At 38.6% G+C, this 6794-nt stretch overlaps 1 long non-coding RNA gene across 7 annotated transcripts; it reads right to left on the bottom strand.

The window, feature by feature from the left end:
* Positions 1-3099: 3099 nt before the first annotated feature.
* LOC113274995 lies at positions 3100-5905 on the bottom strand. Of its 7 annotated transcripts, none has more exons than XR_003323354.1 (4): positions 5687-5905; positions 4030-5515; positions 3756-3904; positions 3100-3628 (listed from the first exon to the last, which is right to left on the bottom strand). It is a non-coding gene; the product is annotated as an uncharacterized LOC113274995 (long non-coding RNA). The 7 variants fall into 7 exon arrangements; XR_003323353.1 differs by having other exon boundaries at positions 3800-3904; XR_003323356.1 differs by having other exon boundaries at positions 3100-3625; positions 3800-3904.
* Positions 5906-6794: the final 889 nt, after the last annotated feature.

The raw sequence follows: 6794 nt of genomic DNA, 5'->3' as shown, positions 1-6794 counted from the left end.
TACATAATTGTATATATAAATAAAATATATATATATATATATATATATATATATATACGTGTCTGCGTCCTAGTATTTTGAGAATTTTGTAGTGTCCGCGTCGTGTCGTGTCCGCGTTGCAACCCAGCCCCACGCACACCAAATCAAAAGCGAAAAAATGCGCAGTATGTAGCACAAGAACCAATCTAGTTCCTATGAATGTAGCCAACTACACAAAGATGATTTCCATACCAACAATAACTAAGGGTGCACAGGAACCGAGCCGGACCGACGGACCGAACCGGAACCGGTGGAACCGTACCTGGTTTTGGACCGAACCGAGGTACAAGGTACAGGTACCGGTCCCAAAAATAGGAACTGAGATCTGGGAGGTACAGGTACACGGTCCAATACAAGTACCGTGCCGTACCGGACCGAAATTCCCGAATTATATAAACCGTTAGATTTGGGGGATAAGGATCAGTATTAGCCGTTAGATTAAAGGGGATATATAAACTAAGGGTTAGCCGGTTAGGGTTTCAGTTTCCTACTTCCCTTTCTTTTTTCTCTGTTCTTCGCCTCTGGCGATTCTGAAAGTTTTGACAGATGAAATTAAATTATGAGATCGTGAGGGTTGAGCAGAGATCAAGGCATATTTGAGGATGAAGATTAGGGTTTCTGATTCGGGAGTTTGATTTGAGAAATTGAAGGGTTAGGGTTCATGTGTTCTTCCCCAACTTGAGATAAGGGTTTGAGAAGAATTGTTAACGATACCGAGTATCTGTTGCACGCAGAATCAATGGGTTGTTGTTTAAATTGATGTTCAGAAGCTGTTGATGTTAGGTTGAAGAGTTAGGGTTTCACAAGAGGAACTCAAATGAGATTTAGAAGTTGAATTTAAGGTTCTACATGGATTATTAGAGAATGGGCTTGGTCGAATTGAAGAGTTTGAATGCATGTTATAAACTTGAATTGGAAATTCAGCTTTTCAGAGGATTCTAACGCTTGGGTAAGATTCCTTTTTCGATTAAGTTTAGTATTTTCGTTTCAATTGGTAGATTATTGATTATCTTGAGTGTATATGAATGTATGTGAATCTGTGAGTTATAGTTAAGATAGTTGTTTGGTATAACTGGCTCTAGTTGTCAGAGTTGGAGATGATTGAATTGGTTAAGTGTTTGAGAAGTTGAATTGTATTAGGTTTAGTGATTTATTGGATTGCTGGAGGTAATGAAATTGTTGAGCTGAGTTGTAGTTCGGGAAAAAGAGGAGTTGAGTATGCAGTTGAACTTTAGTTCCAGGGATGGTGGTGCAGATTATGTGAATGGAGCTGTAATTTCTTAGAGTTGCAGTGAGGTTTAGATTAATGGAATAAACTAGTGTTGGGATGATGTTGTTAGTGATGCAGAAATGGAGATAATGGGATAAAATAGTTAAGCTGAAGCTACAGGTGGAGTTATAGTGAAGATTTGGTAGTGATTCTATTAATGGGGGCGATGATGATGTTATAGTGAAGATTGCAATTGAATTTTATCATGTTCAGAGATGAGAGGTGGTGGTGTTTGCTGTTGAAATGAAGAGATGGGGTTCGAATGTTGGTGGTGTTCGATGGGGTTGTTGATGATTTCCGATAATAATTGATGTTCTTGAGTTGCAAGGGAATGGTGTTTGCTGTAGAGAAGTTAATGGCTTTGATGGGCACATCGTATTTTCTTTCTTTTATGTGGTCTCGGTATAGATTTATCTGATTAATCTGTTCCTTCTTTTATATGCAGAATGGCTGATTTCATGCGGTAGGCAATGTGGAAAATGTACGGCGAAACATGCTAAGAAAGGTACAGAGTAGATAGTGAAAAAACTCTTATGTCAACAAGTGAAGCTGGCATCATTGACCATGTATAGCCTGTTTAATTGCAATCATCCGCCATATTGAGTACAAGGGAAGTTGCCATATTGAGTTTGCAACTGAAGAAGCTGCAAAGAAGGTAGACTTCTCAGTTTGTGCTCTGTAATTTGTTGAAAGTTCTGTGTTAGGTTTTACTCTATGAATAATTTATCATTGCAGGCATTGGAGTTGGATGGCCAAAACTTGTGTAACATGGAAATTGTAATTGACCGATATGGAACCGAAACCACTGGAGCATCAAAAACACTTATTGCCAAGCACCTATCTTTGTCCATTACTAAATCAGATGTGTGCGTATATATCATATTTTTACTTTTTAACCTTCGCCACATTTCATTGTCTCAACACTCTTTTTTCGCTGTTGTTGTAGGATCAAGTTCTTTAAAAGGGCTGGGAAAATTATCGATGTGCGTTTCTCTTCACTTGATAATGGAAAATTCAGTGGACATTGCCATATTGAGTTTGCAACTGAAGAAGGTGCGGAGAAGGTAACCTCCCCAGCTTATCACTGCCAAGATCCAATTCCAACAGTCTCAGAAACCAAGCTCAACTTCGAAATTCAATGACAGCAACACCACTGATACGTCACCCTCTTCATTGGCAGTAATCATCATTCTCTCAACTGCGATCATCATGATCAACAATAGCAGATGGGATCTTCCCTGTTTTGTCGAGTTGTTCTCCATTCCTCGGCTGCAACTCTCCCAACCATCTTAGTCTTCATTATCCATCATCAACATCATCATTCTCGTTTGCTACCGACGTCCATCCATCGCAACCAGCACAACCACCTATCTCTATCATTCTTCATCAACGATGAGCAGAAGCATCATCAGTTCAACACACTAGTCATTATAGCAATTGTACAACTGCACTAGCATATGACTTGTTATTGTACCACAGTTTAGGAAGTTAATTACTACTCAAACTGAAGTTATAGTTTGTTTGCGAACACCACACCTCTCTGAAGTTAATTAGTACTGATAGGTACCGGTACCGTACGTGTACCGAATGGTACCGGAACCGAGGTACAAGGTACAGGTACCGGTCCAAAATTTTGGAACCGAGGCTAAGGAGGTACAGGTACTCGGCCTCGGCAAGAACCGAGCCGAACCGTGTGCACCCTTAACAATAACTACTATGTCGGTAAGCTGCCTTTGGGGACACCTGCAAGTGTAAAAAGGTCGCAAATAACCATGACTCTCCTCAAAACATTTGATAAAAAGATAATGGAATATAACATCTTGTAGTTGTAGGAACACAGTATATGCCACACTTGAAACTTCGATGTAGGATTACAGACTGGTTGATCGTCAAAGCACCTAGAGACACATACAATTTTCATTTTTCTGTATGTTTCTGTATAAAACATGAACTGCAGAGAAGAAAAAGAGCGACAACACATCTATGTTATTAATATGCTTCATGACACGTCTATTGTCGCCCAAAATCTTTCCCGTCAAACTTCATCACTGAAAAGCACAGTAGAGGCAGACATATTATATTACACTCTATAACAGGATCTTTTTGGTGGGTTTCGTATCTGGGTCACTTTGATCCTTGGCAGTTAAGAGCACGGGACCTGAGGGAGGGACTGTTGGGGATGCTATAGGGAAAGGAAACCTTGCAACCGTGTAGCTGGGAGTATTTGATTCTTCTTGTTGAACGCAGTGCTGACTGGTCCATCTCAACATTCAAGGTGTTTTCAAAAGCTGCAACCACCTTACATTTTCCCTCTTCCTGCTGCCATTACAACATGAAGTTTGATTACATCAGCACAAAACACAGGTAATTTGGAACTTAAATGTGCACATAATCGAGTTTTCTTAACTGACTTAAAGATGACTTCTTAAGAATTTTTTTAACTGACCCAATGATGCCAAATTAAGTAAAGACAAACAGGTGGTGGCGCACCTCTCCCATCATAACTACGTCTGAGGCAGTGGTGTGGACAATACGCTGGACTTCACTATCTAGGGCAGCAAATATGGTGTGGCCGCTAGGCCTGTCACTTCAAAGCTAATAAGGCATAAATTAATTTTTGGGTGGTCAGTGTTTTGATTGTACCATGGATAGTGGACTTAAAAGGAGTTCTGTAACGACACAAGAAAATATATTATATGCCGCAGTAAGTAGTATCACACCTCGGTACAGGTTCCTCGGCCTTGTCTTCACACTTCCTGCATCCACAGTCCCCTTCTTCACCAACCGCTTTAGTTGTGCAGTTGCATCCCAAATAGTGCCATCCGTTTGATTCCAAAATTATATTTGCCCTCGCTTCGACAAAAATTCGATTGAGTACCTGCATTCCAGAGTTGAACATGCAACTATGATGTTAAAAAAAAAAATCCATGGTGACAATACAAAGATATGTTACAACTCTGGCTGTTGCGAAATTGACTTGCTTAGTGGGGTCCCATTTGGCATACAACAGTTCAGAAATGGTCTTTATATTGTTGAGGATCAAATGTCCAGCAATTATTTCGAGCTGGTAATGTTATTTGACGTGTCGGAGCTGGTAATGTTATTTGACCTGTGGTTAAAATCAAGTTAGTTTGATTCATTTGTTAAATAGCCATCACAAATTATAACAACGGTGTACATCACATAGATACATTTTTTAATGTCATGAACTTCAGGAACGTCAGGTTTAAGAAGACCTTAGTGGCATACTGGCAGTAATGGATCACAAAGAGTGCTTTCCTGAGAAGAAATATAGGGACATGAATAACAAAAGTTTTTATACCCTGGATATTAAATTGGATTAAAAACAAATAGTAGTTTGGATGATATACATATTTTTGACATAGGACAATGAGACTACAACAAACAACAGGTGTTTCCTTTATTCCATTTGTGTCTAGGAGTTATCGAGGCTCGTTCCTCGGCTCACCCCATAGTGTTATCTTCACATTGTTTTCGCTGGATAAACAATGGTGTGGGATTCAAAAAATGAGAAATACAGTAGGCATCGATACCAACAGAAGCAATGAAAATAGGAATAGACTTATATGTGTGTGTACGGTGTACCTTAGGTTCTGAAGAGTTAAGGCGTGAATCATGCAAGGCTGATCACTGGCTCTCTTCATTTCTTGCACATTCCAACAGTTGTTGCAGATACTTAACCTAAAAAAAAACAAATTGGCAAAAAACCTGGGAATATGATGCCGAGAGTTTAATCAATGATTGAGCAGCGTCGATGAGGACCTATTAGGTGGGTGAATTTTCAGCCACGATTTATCTTTTGCACTTTGTGAGCAATGATAACAGTCGATCGCTGGAAAAGGTCCAACTGTCGAATGGGGAAAAACACATTCTAAACAGTTGAGATCACTCTTGATCATTAGAATTCTTTCCCAAACCACAACTTACTATTGTAGGTTATCTCTTTAGATTTTGTGGAGATTTGTGGAGAATTCACTTCGTGGAGAACTTCTCGACCCAGAAAAATTATTGTTCGGTGGCCAACACAAATCAGAATCTGACACCTCGGAAAAAAAAATTGCCACCACCAAAGTAGGAATTTCCCACGACCCACCCACAAAACATGTTTAAAAATGATATGCATCTTAGGATTCAAAACTTACCTGAGATAGATGGCAACCATTTTCTCAATAGACCAACAAAAACCTGCAAGAATACATCCAAATATTAACAAACTCAGATCGAAGATGATGAAGAAACTCAAATCCAAATATGTATCCCAACAAAATATACCAATTGAAGATAAATGGTCTGTGAGTTGTTTTGAAAAAATGCAATCAATTACAAATTTAAAAGAAAAATATCACAAAGTATTACCTAGTATTCTTGAGAGATTATGTTGGAGAAAGAAATTGATAACCTGGGAAGATGATAACCTCTCTCGAGATTTATATAGTCGAACATTTCAAGGGGTTATCGTATAAATGTAACACATGAAATTGATTACCGGATATGAGTCTAAGAGATTTAAAGTAACAGATAATGTTTTTCTTAATGGTTTAGGTTTTTGTAATTTAGGTTTTTGTAATGGGAGGAGAGTTGGTGAAGAAAATCGAAAGAAAAGTCCTAATTTAGGTTTTTGTAACCGAAAAGGAGAAAGAAGGGAGTTCGACCGTTGGATTAGGGCTTAAAAGAGGGCTTTGTTCTGAGCCAAGATTTATCTTTGCATTTTGAAAAGATTATGAGCCGTTGATCGTTAGAAAAGACCCATAGAGAGCCATCGGATCTGCAAAAACACATTTATTTTTGTAAGATATATTAGTTCATGAACAAACCGATTTTAGAACATAACCTACTTAAGTATGCAAACGAGTACGCATACCTAAGTAGTAGGACTGAGTTTGGTTTCGCTAGTATGAGTACGGGTACGCATACCATAGTACACTTCCAAACTCTAGCAGAAATTCACGGACTTGAATTTCCGCCAGTATGCGTACGGGTACGCATATTTAGTTTCCGGACTTCCAACAACCAACTAGTACGCCTACGGGTACGCATACCATGGTTCCCAGTTTTGGACTTTACACAAATGTGAATACACACTATGTTTATATCAAATCATGGTTACATGTTCTAAACCCTCATTTCAATCACTGAAACATTCTTGGAAGACGACAATAGTTGTCTCACTCAAACTATTAGCTTCAAAGCAATTTTCAAGTGATTGAATGATCAATATGAAATATTTTGAGTCTACTTCAAATGACTGTCTCACAAAAATCATGTAAGATGTTACAAGGCGATTTTCACATGATCATCTTATGACTTGTGTCAAGAATAAAAGATGAACTTGGTTAAAGCGAAAGCTTACCAACACATATTTCGAGAAATAAATAAGCGAGATAAACTCAGCTCGCAATATCAAATGTGTATAATTGAAGTCTATATAGCAATACGACTTTTCTCTCAAATAGGAGATAGAGTA

Source organism: Papaver somniferum, chromosome 4 (assembly GCF_003573695.1).
Source record: "Papaver somniferum cultivar HN1 chromosome 4, ASM357369v1, whole genome shotgun sequence".
Classification (NCBI taxonomy): Eukaryota; Viridiplantae; Streptophyta; class Magnoliopsida; order Ranunculales; family Papaveraceae; genus Papaver; species Papaver somniferum.
This window is presented reverse-complemented; position numbering and strand designations above follow the sequence as displayed.